Genomic DNA, 16,877 nt, shown 5'->3' with positions numbered 1-16,877 from the left:
ACGCACGGTATCCCCACGGGTGTTGCCTTACCTTTGCCCGGGATCGTTTGCGCCTTTTGGCACGCGTATATGATGGTGTCGCTAGCATCCATATGATAAAGAGCCCGGGCTGACATGGCTAGTCGTAAACCCAAAGTGGCACTAACTTACAGGGACAGGCATCCATGACCCAGCATCGAACGTGTCGGTCATCAGCGAGTGAATCCAGGCTGTAGCACTGGGCTAACAGGACTCCGGTGAACCGGGCTGTAGCGGGCTAGCAGGACTCCGGTATTCATCGCGTGACATTTCCCCGAAGGGACAGACACAGGATCGAAGAAGGACACATGCCGGCCTGCCTAAGTGTTCCGGAGCAGTAGCAAGCTACCAGGGCTCAGTGGAAGCACTAGGAGACATTTCCCGGTAAGAGAGGCTACTAAGAATAAACAACTAGATAGTCAGATCCCACACATAGCAATACACATTACACGTATGCATAACATGCAAGTATGTGTTGTACAACATGGCATCACAGCATAACTCAACAACTTATATAGATAACGGCTCAGAAGAGCCATCACAACATTATTACAAACAGGGGTCACATGACCCAACAGTCAGAGCAATCAAGCAACAAGCGGAAGCATTACATGTCTGGGTACAGACATCTACAAAAGAAAAAGGCTGAAGAGCCTGACTATCTACAACATCCGATCAAGATCGTAGCTGAGGTACTAGCTACTAGTCGAAGTCCACAAGAACACTAGTAAGACCGGAGTCTCCGCTGCAAAAACATAAATGAAGCAACATGAGTACAAAGGTACTCAGCAAGACTTACATCAGATCCTAGCATACATGCATTTGTGTCAAGGGGTAATGTGGAGTTTAGTTGCAGCAAGCCAGCGTTGACTCTGTGGCTATCCTATTCTACGACTACCAGAAACTCTGGAGGTGAAACAACGTACACGAGTCCACTAATCACCACACAATACACTACTATGGATTCATCCCCGTCTCCCTACGAGAAGGCCATCCATAGCACTCACACTTGTCTTGAGCATTTTAGAGTATCCACTTCAAGTTGTCTATGTACCATGTAAGCAACCAAGAAGTCCATAACCGCGGACCCGGCTATTCGAATAGATCATGTTAACCCTGCAGGGGTGTACTTCTTCACACACGCTCTCGCCACTTACCGCCATGTACACGTCATGTATCTCGGCAACCTTCAAGCGGAATCCTGGCGAGGGTGTCGGCCACGACCTAACTAACCACACAAGACTCTAATCCAGGTTTATCGCCTATTCGGGTTCCATCCGCAAGGAGATCCGGCCGGGGTTTCACTCACGGCCCCAAACGATGTGTGCAGGGTTCCCAAGCCCACCTCGCCGGATGGATCTACGCTTGGTACACCGTGCCACTTGTGCCTGGTCTGTCCCAAGCCCACCTGGCCGGGTGCCACTTGGTAGACTACTAACACTACCTACAAACACCAGAAACTAGTTGCGACTCCTGGACAGAGATCAAGTTGGTTAATAAGTCAAGAGGGCTTGGAGCGCCCGGAGCCCAATGTGTGGTAGTATCGAGTCATTGGACAGCATACATAGAACTCAGTGCTTAAGGACGGTTCCAGTGAGACAACCCACCATGTACTCCTACATGGCCTCTCACCGCTACCTTTACCAAATCGTGTTCACACACTTAACTCTCAGCACCAGAACATATCGTAACACTCCAATTCATTCCCAATGAATCAGACCTGACACAACTCTAAGCAATAGCAGGCATAGCATGGTAGGAACACATCAGTGGCTTCAATCAACTCCTACACATGCTAGTGGGTTTCAACTATTTACTGTGGCAATGACAGGTCATGCAGAGGAATGGGTTCAACTACCGCAGCACAAAGTAACAGATGAATCGCTGTTGTCCTAATGCAATAACTGAGAGCAGGAGCGAGAGAGTAGGATTGTATCGGAATGAACAAGGGGGTTTGCTTGCCTGGTAAATCAACAAGGGAGGCACTGCTTCACAGACAGGTACTCTGGAACGACTCCGGAGCAGGACCTATCGAGAAGGAACGGTGCCGGCAATCAAAACACAATCATATGCAACAATATGATGCATGAACATGGCATGTAGATGTGATGCTGTTTGAGCTAATGCAACTAGTATTCAATTGAATGAAGTCCATTTGAACAAAAGGTTCAAATGCAACTCCAAAAATAAGTCTCTTAATATGCCATAATGTGTTTTCTCATAATCAGCATGTATAAGTTGGTTTTCCATGCATGAAACTAGTACAGATGGAAAGATTGCATTTTTCTGATAATTTTTCATATATAATTTATTTCAATCTGAGCTACGGTTGAATTTCTATGAATTTTTGAAGTTTAAATCAATTTCTGGAATTTCCTGATTTAATTTAAATCCAGAAATTATATATTGCGTCAGCATTGAATAAGCATGACGTCAGCAGTCAACTGGGCTGGTCCGGGTCAAACCTGACGTGTGGAACCCACACGTCAGTGACAGGGGGGTTAAACAGGGGTTAATTAACTTAATTAACAGATTAGGGGGGGTCGGGCCCACTGGTCAGTGTTAGTGGCTAATTAGGTTTAGTTATTTTTTTTAACTAAAATTAGCAAGGCCTGGCCCCACTAGTCAGCGACCCTGGGGGGTCAAATCCCAGGTCAAACAAGTCAGACCCGCCGGCGGTTAGTCGCCGGCGAGGCCTGAACGCGACGGAGGGCTGCGGAATCTTCGCTCCGGCGACCAATCGTGCGGCGGAGAGCACCTACGCGAAGCCCAGGCTCGCGCGCATCCTGTGGCGCCCTCTGTTTCACCGGAAACGGCCTACATCGCCGGCAGCGACCACTTGGGCGGCGACCGGAGTTCGGGATAGCGCGGGCGTGGGGCTGCAGCTCGCGTTCGAGCGAACGGAGGGCACAGGCGGTAGCTACGAGGCAGCAGGAGCACATCGAGCTACTACGCGAGGCGGAGGTGCTCGGGGGCACGGAGCTCGCCGGCCATGGCGGACGGCGGCTTCGGGCGCTCGCGGGACAACGGCTACAAGGCACGCGAGAGAGAGAGAGAGGTGAGGGGAAAGGAAGAGGGGCTCACGGCGGACTCGCAGAGCAGGCCGGTGTGCTCGGGGACGTCCTGTGTCCGGCGAATCGACGGCGATGGCGGCAAGGTCGATCTCCGGCGTCGGTGGTGAAGAAGACAACGGCGTCGGCGATGGAGCGCGTCCGGAGGTGCGTGGCTTGACGAGGAGGTAGAGGGGGTCGAGGCGGAGCTAGGAAGCGTGTCAGGGAGGCGAGGGGAGGACGGTGGCCATGGCAACGGCGAGCGATGGCGGCGGCTGCGCTCGGGTGCGCTCGGGAAAGAGAGAACCAGGGAGGAGGGAGAGCGAGAGGGAGGGGAAAAGGACCGGGGCGGCTGCGTGGCGACGTTCGGTCCATCCAGAGCGGCGAGGGGAGGACAGGCAGGCAGGGAGGGAGGAGGCGTGGCGCGGTGGCGCGCGCGCGCCGGGCACGCTCCGTTCCCCTGTCGGGAAGGAAGACGACAGAGGAGGGGGGGCCAGGTGGGCTGGGCCGCCTCCTGGCTGGGCCGGCCTGCTGCTGCTGGGCTGCGCAGGGGAGAGCCCCAGGTAAGCACAGGTGAGGTTTTCCTGTTTTATATCCCTTTTTCTATTTTTTTTCTGACATTTGTTTGGTTTAATAAAAATACTAAACCATTTTATTTGCTTATGCCAATTTTTGTAGGGGCTAATGGTATTATTCCAGAGCTCCTCAACAAAAGGCACAATTTTTGGACATATATTTCAAATATATAATAATATATATCCAAAGCAAATAATTATCGAATTAATCCAAATGGCCAAAATAATTATCCATGAGCTCCTGAAAATATTGTTTTGATTTTTATCTCTGTCCAATATTTTCAGAGAGCAACATGAGCATTTTCTTGGACCCTTTTGGAGAAATTTTTATTTGGGTCATTTTCAAAAATGATTCTGAGGGTTCCACCAATCCTCATTTCAAATTTAAATGAAATTTAGATATGATGCACAAATGGCTAGCTAGACTAAGTCATACCAGACTAGGGATGTGACAACTCGCCCCCACTTGAAAGAATCTCGTCTCGAGATTCAGGGGTCGACGGAAAGAAAGCGGGGTACTCCAGTCGAAGACGATCTTCGTGCTCCCAAGTAGCTTCTCTCTCGGAATGATGAGACCACTGAACTTTGAGAAACTTGATGTTCTGACATCGGGTAACACGCTCTGCTTGATCAAGAATGCGAACCGGGTACTCTCGGTATGTGAGGTTATCTTGGAGATCAAGCGTTTCGTGGTCCACTCCGCGGATGGGATCCGAGAAGCAACGCCTGAGTTGAGAGACGTGGAAGACATCATGAACTCGAGAAAGATGTGGGGGTAGGTCCAACTGGTAGGCAACCTCTCCTCGTTTAGCGAGAATGCGAAAAGGACCAATGTAACGAGGAGCCAACTTGCCCTTGATACCGAAACGATGGGTACCCTTCAAAGGAGTAACCCGAAGGTAAGCTTGGTCGCCAATTCCATAAGTCATATCCTTATGATGACGATCGTACTGGCTCTTCTGACGAGACTGGGCTGTTTTCAAATTCTCACGAATGATGCGAACTTGCTCTTCTGCCTCCTGGATCATATCCGGTCCAAAGAATTGTCTTTCACCGGTTTCTGACCAGTTCAAAGGTGTTCGACATCTTCGTCCATAGAGAACCTCAAAAGGAGCTTTCTTGAGGCTGGATTGGTAGCTGTTGTTATAAGCAAATTCGGCGAAAGGAAGACATTTCTCCCAATCCATACCGAATGAGATAACGCAAGCTCTGAGCATGTCTTCGAGAATTTGATTGACCCGTTCCACCTGACCACTCGACTGAGGGTGGAAAGCGGTACTGAAGGAAAGATGGGTTCCCATGGCAGTTTGGAAACTCTCCCAGAAATGAGAAGTGAAAAGACTACCACGGTCTGAATTGATCTCTAGTGGAACACCATGGAGTGACACTATTCGAGAAATGTATAAGTCAGCAAGCTGACTAGCAGTGATACTCTCTCGAACAGGAAGGAAGTGAGCCACTTTGGAGAGACGATCAATGACTACGAAGATAGCATTATTCCCTCTCTTGGTCCTGGGAAAGCCGGTGATGAAGTCCATACCAACTTTATCCCATTTCCATTCAGGAATAGCTAAAGGCTGAAGGGTGCCAGCAGGTCTTTGATGCTCTGCCTTAACGCGACGACATACGTCACATTTAGCAATGAACTCAGCGATTTCTCTCTTCATCCTAGTCCACCAGAACCTCTGGCGTAGGTCCTGATACATCTTAGTACTACCGGGATGAATTGTGAGAGGAGATTCATGCGCCTCCTTAAGAATCAGTTGTCAAAGATGTTGATTCTTGGGAACCACCAAGCGATTCTCAAAGAAAACAACACCATGATCATCCATAGTGAAACATCCACCAACTCCCTTCTTAATGTTTCTCTTGATCCGGGAAATTCATGTGTCTTGCTTTTGAGCTGCGATAATCTGATCCTTAAGATCAGGTTTCGCCACCAGGGTAGAAAGGAATCCGTGAGGAGCAATGTGAAGATTAAGCTTACAGAATTCCTCATGGAGAAGTGGTTGGCCTTGCTGCAACATGAGATTGTTGCAATAGGATTTACGGCTTAGAGCATCAGCCATGACATTGGCTTTGCCTGGGGTGTAGGTAATCCCTAAATCATAATCTGTGATCAACTCCAACCAACGTCTTTGCCTAAGGTTCAGATCCGGTTGGGTGAAGATATACTTGAGACTCTGGTGATCGGTGTAGATCTCGCAACGTTTACCAAGAAGGTAATGTCGCCAGGTCTTGAGTGCATAGACTACGGCTGCAAGCTCTAGATCATGTGTAGGGTAATTCTCCTCATGTGGATGCAACTGTCGAGATGCATAGGCAATCACATGACGATCCTGCATAAGAATGCAACCTAGTCCCTGTCGTGAGGCGTCGCAGTAGATAATAAAGTCTTTAGTGAAATCCGGTGGCACAAGTATGGGAGCAAAAGTCAGGCGTCTTTTCAGTTCCTGAAAACTGTACTCACACTGTGGGGACCACTCGAACTTTTTATCTTTCTTGAGAAGTTCCGTGAGGGGTTTGGCTACTTTGGAGAAGTTTTCAACAAAGCGGCGATAATAGCTGGCTAGACCAAGGAAACTCCTAACTTGTTTAACGGTCTTAGGTGGAGTCCAATCGAGAACAGCCTGAACTCTCTCGGGATTGACAGCAATGCCCTTACCAGAGATTACGTGGCCTAGGTAGGTCACTTCTGGCAACCAAAATTCACACTTGGAGAACTTGGCATAAAGGCGGTGCTCTCTGAGTTTTTCTAACACAAGTCTAAGATGTTCGGCATGCTCTTCCTCGTTCTTCGAGTAAATAAGAATATCATCGAGGTAAACCACGACGAACTTATCTAAGTACTCCATGAAGATCGAGTTCATCAAGCGGGAGAATGTGGCTGGGGCGTTGGTTAGGCCAAAGGACATGACGGTGTACTCATACTGACCATAACGAGTGACAAAAGCTGTCTTGGGAATGTCCCCGTTTCTGATCTTGATTTGATGGTAGCCTAACCTTAAATCCATCTTGGAAAAGACTGAGGATCCAGCGAGCTGATCATACAGGTCGTTGATCCTGGGGAGCGGATACTTGTTCTTTATCGTGACCAAATTAACGGGACGATAATCAACGACCATCCGGTCCGTACCATCTTTCTTCTTGACAAAGAGGACGGGGCAAGCCCAAGGAGAAGAGCTAGGACGGATGAAACCCTTTTGCAAGGACTCATCAAGTTGTTTCTTAAGCTCGGCTAGTTCTAAGGGTGCCATCTTGTAGGGTCTCCGGGAGATTGGAGCTGTTCCTGGGATAAGATCTATGACGAACTCTACATCTCTGTCAGGTGGAACACCTGGCAGTTCCTCTGGAAAGACATCCGGAAAGTCACGGACTACCGGGATATCTTCAAGGTCTGGAAGAGGGCTGGCATTAAGAGAATAGAGCTGACGCTTTGCAACTCTAGTGGAGACGATGACTATCTTGCCAGATGGGTGTGTGAGCTGAACAGACCTGGTGAAACAATCAATCTTGGCATGATGAGCTGTCATCCAGTCCATACCCAAGATGATGTTAATATCCGAAGACTTGAGAGATATCAAGGAAGCAAGGAATGCAAGTCTGTCCACAAGGATTTCATTGCCATAACTTATCCTAGAAGTTTGCCATTTGGATCCAGGAGTTTGAATAAGTAGTGGGGAGGGCATATCACAAAATGACATGTCGTGCAAGCGAGCATAGCTTTCAGAAATGAAGGAATGAGACGCTCCAGTATCGAACAAAACCGATGCCGGATGACAGTTGACAAGGAGTGTACCAAGAACGACATCTGGATCATCATGAGCGGCTTTAGCTGAGACGTGATGCACACGTCCATGTTCAGTGGGAGCTGACTTGGCACTAATCATCTTGCGTGATGGCTTACCATGGCCAATAGACTTCTCGGGCTGGGGTGGAGCAACTCTGGTCTGAGTGCAAATACGGGCAATGTGGCCTGGCTCTCCGCACTTGTAACAAATCCTGGAGGTAGGATGTGGACCTGCATTGGAAGGCGGTCCACCAATAGGCCTGAGTGGAGCATACTGCTGAACTTGAGGAGGTTCCACATAGGATGGCCTCGGTACATATTTGGGTGGAAGAGCGGAGTTTGGAACCCAAATCCGGCGCTTCTGAGAGCTAGAACCGGAGGAAGATCCCAAAGCACGAGTGTGCTTACGAGACTCCTCGTAAGTGAGTTGAGCTGTCTCTGCATTAATGGCTTTGTTCACAAGGGCTTGGAATGTATCACAATGATGCAGGTGGAGATCACGACGCAACTTGGGGTTGAGACCCTTCCGGAACCTAGCCTGCTTCTTGGCGTCCGTGGACACTTCTTCTGTAGCATAGCGGGCGAGGTTCTCAAACTCTCGGCTGTAAGCATCAACAGCCATCTTATCCTGGGTGAAACTACAGAACTCTTCTCTCTTGCGATCAATGAGGGCTTCATGAATGTGATGCTCGCGAAAAGCCTCAACGAAATCCCTCCAGGTGGAAGTCTGGCCAGCTGGAAGCATAGCCTCATAGTTCTGCCACCAAAGACTAGCAGGACCTTCCAGATGGTGTGCAGCATAGGTGACCTTGTCACTTTCGGCTACGCTCGCGGAATGCAGCTTATGAGTGATGCTACGGAGCCAGTCATCTGCATCGAGTGGCTCGATGGAATGATGGAAGGTAGGTGGGTGCAAGCGAATGAAGTCATGAATGGTCACAGGCTTATTGGACTGATGTGCGGTGTTCTCCTCGATACGTGCCAACAAGCGGTTGGACTCACGCTTGTTCCTCTCCATCTCTAGCATGAACTCTGTCAACGAAGGCTGATCAGGAGGATCCTCATCCCTACCATCTCCGTGGTTCTGGCTACGAGCAACGGAACTTCGCTTAGCTGATGACATCCTGAGAAACGAACCAAGGACGGAATCAACATTAACTATAGGATGTAGAATGTAGAACAAGGAATTAGTATCTCTCGAACTCCTAGGGAAATTTCGGCAGCATAACGACAGTAAACTGCTCAGAATGAGACATCCTACTAAAAATGGGGTGGTAACATACTCATCAGCATTACTCAAGGTTCTGAGATCATACTAAACAGACTATACCGGAAATACTCAAAACTAGGGTATGACTCTGATCAACCAATCCTATGGGACTACGGAGTAGTAACACGTGATCCTGATAGACGGAAGAGAAAGCCTAGTTCCTTAACCCCGTAGGAAAAATAGGACGACTCAGATCAGAAGGCCATGAGGTAAAGGAGTAAAAAGAGCCTTACGTTCCAACCCACAATCAATTCCCGTACATAACTAAAGAATTTCTAGACTCAACTTCGACCGGTTTGGCTTGGTAAACCTACAGGCAGTCAGGCTCTGATACCAACGCTGTCAGGACCCCGACTCGATGCCACATCGATCTAGCATGTAACACCTCATATCGCTTTGCGGCCTCACGCACGGTATCCCCACAGGTGTCGCCTTACCTTTGCCCGGGACCATTTGCGCCTTTTGGCACGCGTATATGATGGTGTCGCTAGCATCCATATGATAAAGAGCCCGGGCTGACATGGCTAGTCGTAAACCCAAAGTGGCACTAACTTACAGGGACAGGCATCCATGACCCAGCATCGAACGTGTCGGTCATCAGCGAGTGAATCCAGGCTGTAGCACTGGGCTAACAGGACTCCGGTGAACCGGGCTGTAGCGGGCTAGCAGGACTCCGGTATTCATCGCGTGACATTTCCCCGAAGGGACAGACACAGGATCGAAGAAGGACACATGCCGGCCTGCCTAAGTGTTCCGGAGCAGTAGCAAGCTACCAGGGCTCAGTGGAAGCACTAGGAGACATTTCCCGGTAAGAGAGGCTACTAAGAATAAACAACTAGATAGTCAGATCCCACACATAGCAATACACATTACACGTACGCATAACATGCAAGTATGTGCTGTACAACATGGCATCATAGCATAACTCAACAACTTATATAGATAACGGCTCAGAAGAGCCATCACAGCATTATTACAAACAGGGGTCACATGACCCAACAGTCAGAGCAATCAAGCAACAAGCGGAAGCATTACATGTCTGGGTACAGACATCTACAAAAGAAAAAGGCTGAAGAGCCTGACTATCTACAACATCCGATCAAGATCGTAGCTGAGGTACTAGCTACTAGTCGAAGTCCACAAGAACACTAGTAAGACCGGAGTCTCCGCTGCAAAAACATAAATGAAGCAACATGAGTACAAAGGTACTCAGCAAGACTTACATCAGATCCTAGCATACATGCATTTGTGTCAAGGGGTAATGTGGAGTTTAGTTGCAGCAAGCCAGCGTTGACTCTGTGGCTATCCTATTCTACGACTACCAGAAACTCTGGAGGTGAAACAACGTACACGAGTCCACTAATCACCACACAATACACTACTATGGATTCATCCCCGTCTCCCTACGAGAAGGCCATCCATAGCACTCACACTTGTCTTGAGCATTTTAGAGTATCCACTTCAAGTTGTCTATGTACCATGTAAGCAACCAAGAAGTCCATAACCGCGGACCCGGCTATTCGAATAGATCATGTTAACCCTGCAGGGGTGTACTTCTTCACACACGCTCTCGCCACTTACCGCCATGTACACGTCATGTATCTCGGCAACCTTCAAGCGGAAGCCTGGCGAGGGTGTCGGCCACGACCTAACTAACCACACAAGACTCTAATCCAGGTTTATCGCCTATTCGGGTTCCATCCGCAAGGAGATCCGGCCGGGGTTTCACTCACGGCCCCAAACGATGTGTGCAGGGTTCCCAAGCCCACCTCGCCGGATGGATCTACGCTTGGTACACCGTGCCACTTGTGCCTGGTCTGTCCCAAGCCCACCTGGCCGGGTGCCACTTGGTAGACTACTAACACTACCTACAAACACCAAAAACTAGTTGCGACTCCTGGACAGAGATCAAGTTGGTTAATAAGTCAAGAGGGCTTGGAGCGCCCGGAGCCCAATGTGTGGTAGTATCGAGTCATTGGACAGCATACATAGAACTCAGTGCTTAAGGACGGTTCCAGTGAGACAACCCACCATGTACTCCTACATGGCCTCTCACCGCTACCTTTACCAAATCGTGGTCACACACTTAACTCTCAGCACCAGAACATATCGTAACACTCCAATTCATTCCCAATGAATCAGACCTGACACAACTCTAAGCAATAGCAGGCATAGCATGGTAGGAACACATCAGTGGCTTCAATCAACTCCTACACATGCTAGTGGGTTTCAACTATTTACTGTGGCAATGACAGGTCATGCAGAGGAATGGGTTCAACTATCGCAGCACAAAGTAACAGATGAATCGCTGTTGTCCTAATGCAATAACTGAGAGCAGGAGCGAGAGAGTAGGATTGTATCGGAATGAACAAGGGGGTTTGCTTGCCTGGTAAATCAACAAGGGAGGCACTGCTTCACAGACAGGTACTCTGGAACGACTCCGGAGCAGGACCTATCGAGAAGGAACGGTGCCGGCAATCAAAACACAATCATATGCAACAATATGATGCATGAGCATGGCATGTAGATGTGATGCTGTTTGAGCTAATGCAACTAGTATTCAATTGAATGAAGTCCATTTGAACAAAAGGTTCAAATGCAACTCCAAAAATAAGTCTCTTAATATGCCATAATGTGTTTTCTCATAATCAGCATGTATAAGTTGGTTTTCCATGCATGAAACTAGTACAGATGGAAAGATTGCATTTTTCTGATAATTTTTCATATATAATTTATTTCAATCTGAGCTACGGTTGAATTTCTATGAATTTTTGAAGTTTAAATCAATTTCTGGAATTTCCTGATTTAATTTAAATCCAGAAATTATATATTGCGTCAGCATTGAGTAAGCATGACGTCAGCAGTCAACTGGGCTGGTCCGGGTCAAACCTGACGTGTGGAACCCACACGTCAGTGATAGGGGGGTTAAACAGGTGTTAATTAACTTAATTAACAGATTAGGGGGGGTCGGGCCCACTGGTCAGTGTTAGTGGCTAATTAGGTTTAGTTATTTTTTTTAACTAAAATTAGCAGGGCCTGGCCCCACTAGTCAGCGACCCTGGGGGGTCAAATCCCAGGTCAAACAAGTCAGACCCGCCGGCGGTTAGTCGCCGGCGAGGCCTGAACGCGACGGAGGGCTGCGGAATCTTCGCTCCGGCGACCAATCGTGCGGCGGAGAGCACCTACGCGAAGCCCAGGCTCGCGCGCATCCTGTGGCGCCCTCTGTTTCACCGGAAACGGCCTACATCGCCGGCGGCGACCACTTGGGCGGCGACCGGAGTTCGGGATAGCGCGGGCGTGGGGCTGCAGCTCGCGTTCGAGCGAACGGAGGGCACAGGCGGTAGCTACGAGGCAGCAGGAGCACATCGAGCTACTACGCGAGGCGGAGGTGCTCGGGGGCACGGAGCTCGCCGGCCATGGAGGACGGCGGCTTCGGGCGCTCGCGGGACAGCGGCTACAGGGCACGCGCGAGAGAGAGAGGTGAGGGGAAAGGAAGAGGGGCTCACGGCGGACTCGCAGAGCAGGCCGGTGTGCTCGGGGACGTCCTGCGTCCGGCGAATCGACGGTGATGGCGGCGAGGTCGATCTCCGGCGTCGGTTGTGAAGAAGACAACGGCGTCGGCGATGGAGCGCGTCCGGAGGTGCGTGGCTTGACGAGGAGGTAGAGGGGGTCGAGGCGGAGCTGGGAAGCGTGTCAGGGAGGCGAGGGGAGGCCGGTGGCCATGGCAACGGCGAGCGATGGCGGCGGCTGCGCTCGGGTGCGCTCGGGAAAGAGAGAACCAGGGAGGAGGGAGAGCGAGAGGGAGGGGAAAAGGACCGGGGCGGCTGCGTGGCGACGTTCGGTCCATCCAGAGCGGCGAGGGGAGGACAGGCAGGCAGGGAGGGAGGAGGCGTGGCGCGGTGGCGCGCGCGCGCGCCGGGCACGCTCCGTTCCCCTGTCGGAAAGGAAGACGACAGAGGAGGGGGGGCCAGGTGGGCTGGGCCGCCTCCTGGCTGGGCCGGCCTGCTGCTGCTGGGCTGCGCAGGGGAGAGCCCCAGGTAAGCACAGGTGAGGTTTTCCTGTTTTATATCCCTTTTTCTATTTTTTCTGACATTTGTTTGGTTTAATAAAAATACTAAACCATTTTATTTGCTTATGCCAATTTTTGTAGGGGCTAATGGTATTATTCCAGAGCTCCTCAACAAAAGGCACAATTTTTGGACATATATTTCAAATATATAATAATATATATCCAAAGCAAATAATTATCGAATTAATCCAAATGGCCAAAATAATTATCCATGAGCTCCTGAAAATATTGTTTTGATTTTTATCTCTGTCCAATATTTTCAGAGAGCAACATGAGCATTTTCTTGGACCCTTTTGGAGAAATTTTTATTTGGGTCATTTTCAAAAATGATTCTGAGGGTTCCACCAATCCTCATTTCAAATTTAAATGAAATTTAGATATGATGCACAAATGGCTAGCTAGACTAAGTCATACCAGACTAGGGATGTGACACGCCGGAGGGCAAGGAGCATCGCTGCCCTAAGATGTACTATGAGAGTGTCCTGAAGGGTTCCTGCCTTGTGTCAGATGAGTGTGCCAAGGATGTAATTTTTGAATGAACATGCTCATGTGATCCTGTAATATGAAACGAGTTCATTTGCGCCATGCGACGCTTTTTTTAATTTAAAATATTACCTTCTGTGTGGTTGTTTATAAAATCTGAGAGTTGGCCAGTCGTTGTCTTCTGCCACCATGTAACTAGTACTGGGGTGTTCGGGATAAACCTGAGCACTCTTTACCCCAATTTTGGGTCCTTCAAGGGAGGTGTTCAGCGCAACGAACCAGGTAATCAGACTATAATGCTTTATCACTCTCACTTACCCATAGAAGTCTACAATTTTAAATTTTGGCAAAGCCCCTGGTATTCGGAAGACCGAATTTGGGGCGCTATACACGCCTAAGCCAGACCAGGCCGACTCCTCGCCCAAAGCGGAAAAAGTCTTTAAGGACTTGGGACCTCTCGAACACCGACCAGTCTCTCGCCTTATCATGACAGTAAGTTTTCGGCTTTCTCTACTGAGGTGCTCGTCCAAAAGAACCGGGACACAATCACAGTAGTTCTCCCACCGCTACCTGAGCCGATATAGCGGAACGTAAGGTACCAAAGCATGGGAGCCGGGCAAACCCAACTATTGACCCAAGACATGATTCGGAGCTGATGCATATAATGCTATAAGTTCGGGGTGCCGCACTGTCGAAAGTGTTCGGACTTCTCGCACCGTATTATGGGGTAAACGAAAGCCCCTGGCATACTGACCGTACCCAAATTTACGGGTTCGGATTGTCGTCAATGGACATAAAGAAAAAAAGGAATAAATAATGCAATAATAGACTAATGCTATGCATTGTTATTTAAATAATACGTCGAAGCATACTGGTACAGATAGTGCAATAAGCGGAAAGTAGGACTATTCGAAATGTCCTATCCAAGGGCAAGCTATGTATGGATAGTAGAAAACGGGTATTATTATTAGAGACCACCTGGGGGTTACCATGTACATCTTGGCTTCTTGTCACCTTGGTTGTTCCTTCCCGTAACGTGTCCGGCAATCATACTGCCAGAAACGGCTTCCAGAGAGTTAGGCCCTGAAAGAGAAAAGAAATGATAAAGATATACAGCCCCTAGGGCGGTTAAGCCGCATTGCGGGACGTGCCCTGATCGTGCCCCCGCCTATGTCCATGGTATTTTCAGTGCATAATTATGTACGCACGGCACGGATTTCATTGCTTGACTGGGACTAGGACGGGGGCCAAATTTCTAGGCGAGCTCTGAACGTGCCAGGCGATCCTATTGCAGTTTACTCCGCACGCTTGAAGGTGTTCGGGGGCTGTATGACCAAATTAGTGATTTTCCTTGAAAGGCTACTTTGTGTTTCTGCTGCGAGTGCCGCAGTGTGCTCTTTCGTGCAGAGCGAGCGTTCTGTGTTTCCATTCACTGTTATGACCCCCCGAGGTCCTGGCATCTTGAGCTTGAGGTATGCGTAATGCGGTACTGCATTGAATTTTGCAAATGCAGTTCGTCCGAGCAGTGCATGATAGCCACTGCAAAACGGGACAATGTCGAAGATTTACTCCTCGCTTCGGAAGTTGTCCGGTGATCCGAAGATTACTTTCAGTGTGATTGAGCTCGTGGAATGGGCCTCTACACCTGGGATGATGCCCTTAAAGGTGGTTTTGGTGGGTTTGATCCTCAAGGGATCGATGCCCATTTTGCGCACTGTATCCTGATAGAGTAGGTTTAGGCTGCTGCCGCCGTCCATAAGGACTTGAGTAAGATGAAATTCGTTGATGATGGGGTCTAGGACCAGTGCGGCGGATCCGCCATGACGGATATTCGTGGGGTGATCCCTGCGATCAAAGGTGACCGGGCAAGTAGACCATGGGTTGAACTTTGGGGCGACGGGCTCCATCGCATAGACGTCCCTTAGTGCATGCTTCCACTCCCTCTTGGGAATGTGGGTTGCGTATATCATGTTCACCATCTTCACTTGTGGGGGGAACCCCTTCTGTCCTCCCGTGTTCGGCGGCCGGGGCTCCTCCTCGTCATCACTATGCAGCCCCTTGTCCTTGTTTTCGGCATTTAACTTGCCGGCCTGCTTGAACACCCAGCATTCTCTATTTGTGTGATTGGCTGGCTTGTCGGGGGTGCCGTGGATTTGACACGAGTGATCCAGTATGCGATCCAAACTGGACGGAGCCGGGGTACTTCTTTTAAATGCATTTTTCCGTTGACCGGATCTAGAGCCTCTGAATCCGGCATTGACTGTCGTATCCTCGGTGTTATCGTTGTTATTGCGGCGCTTTGGTCTCTTACGACATTGTCTGCTGTTGGCATCTTTCGTATCCGAAGTGCTCGGATTCCTCGGTGTGTTATTGTTGCGAGCCAGCCAGCTATCCTCGCCCGCGCAAAAGCGGGTCATGAGTGTCATGAGGGCTTCCATAGACTTCGGCTTCTCCTGGCCAACGTGGCGGGCAAGCCACTCGTCACGGATGTTGTGCTTGAATGCTGCGAGGGCTTCTGCGTCCGGACAGTCGACAATTTGGTTTTTCTTAGTCAAGAACTGAGTCCAGAATTGTCTGGCCGATTCCCCTGGCTGCTGAGTTATATGGCTCAAGTCATCAGCATCCGGTGGTCGCACATAAGTGCCCTGGAAGTTGTCAAGGAAAGCGTCTTCCAGATCCTCCCAACTGCCGACGGAGTCTGCTGGCAAGCTATTTAGCCAATGCCGAGCTGGTCCTTTGAGTTTTAGTGGGAGGTACTTGATGGCATGTAGATCATCACCGGGAGCCATGTGGATATGAAGGAGAAAATCCTCAATCCATACCGCGGGATCTGTTGTACCGTCATATGATTCGATATTTACGGGTTTGAAACCCTCTGGGAATTCGTGATCCATAACTTCATCAGTGAAGCATAGGGGGTGTGCGGAGCCCCTGTGCCGGGCTATATCCTGACGCAGTTCATATGAGTCTTGTCTGCTGTATTCGGCCTGGCCAGATTTGCTTTTGACGTATCCGGTGCGACGATCATCGTCCCGTGTTGGCGCGCGTGACCGTGACCCGTATATTGACCTTGCAAGTTTTGCCTTACTATCCAATATGTCTCGCAGGTCCCGTGTGTTGCCCCGAGCCTTGGTATTTAGGATTGAGTGGCGGTGGGGTGCAGGCTGATCTTCAGGCTGGAACGCCTCTTTGGCTCGGTGCTACCCCTTGAGCACTGCGTTGGATTTCCCCGAAGAGGAAGGGATGATGCAGCAAAGTAGCGTAAGTATTTCCCTCAGTTTTTGAGAATCAAGGTATCAATCTAGTAGGAGGCTACGCTCGAGTCCCTCATACCTACACAAAAACAATAGCCCAACGCAACCAACGCGCTAGGGGTTGTCAATCCCTTCACGGTCACTTACGAAAGTGAGATCTGTAGAGATGATAAATAATATTTTTTGGTATTTTTGGTATAGAGATGCAAAGTAAAAAAGCAAAGCAAAGCAATAATAAAGTAATAGATCCCCACGAGAGAGGGGTGGAACATTGTATTGAGATCCAAAAAGAGAGAAGAACCATCTAGCAACTAGCTATGGACCCGTAGGTTTGAAGTAAACTACTCACACTTCATCGGAGGGGCTTG

Source organism: Triticum aestivum, chromosome 2A (assembly GCF_018294505.1).
Source record: "Triticum aestivum cultivar Chinese Spring chromosome 2A, IWGSC CS RefSeq v2.1, whole genome shotgun sequence".
NCBI classification, from domain to species: domain Eukaryota; kingdom Viridiplantae; phylum Streptophyta; class Magnoliopsida; order Poales; family Poaceae; genus Triticum; species Triticum aestivum.
Note: the sequence above shows the minus strand (reverse complement) of the source record.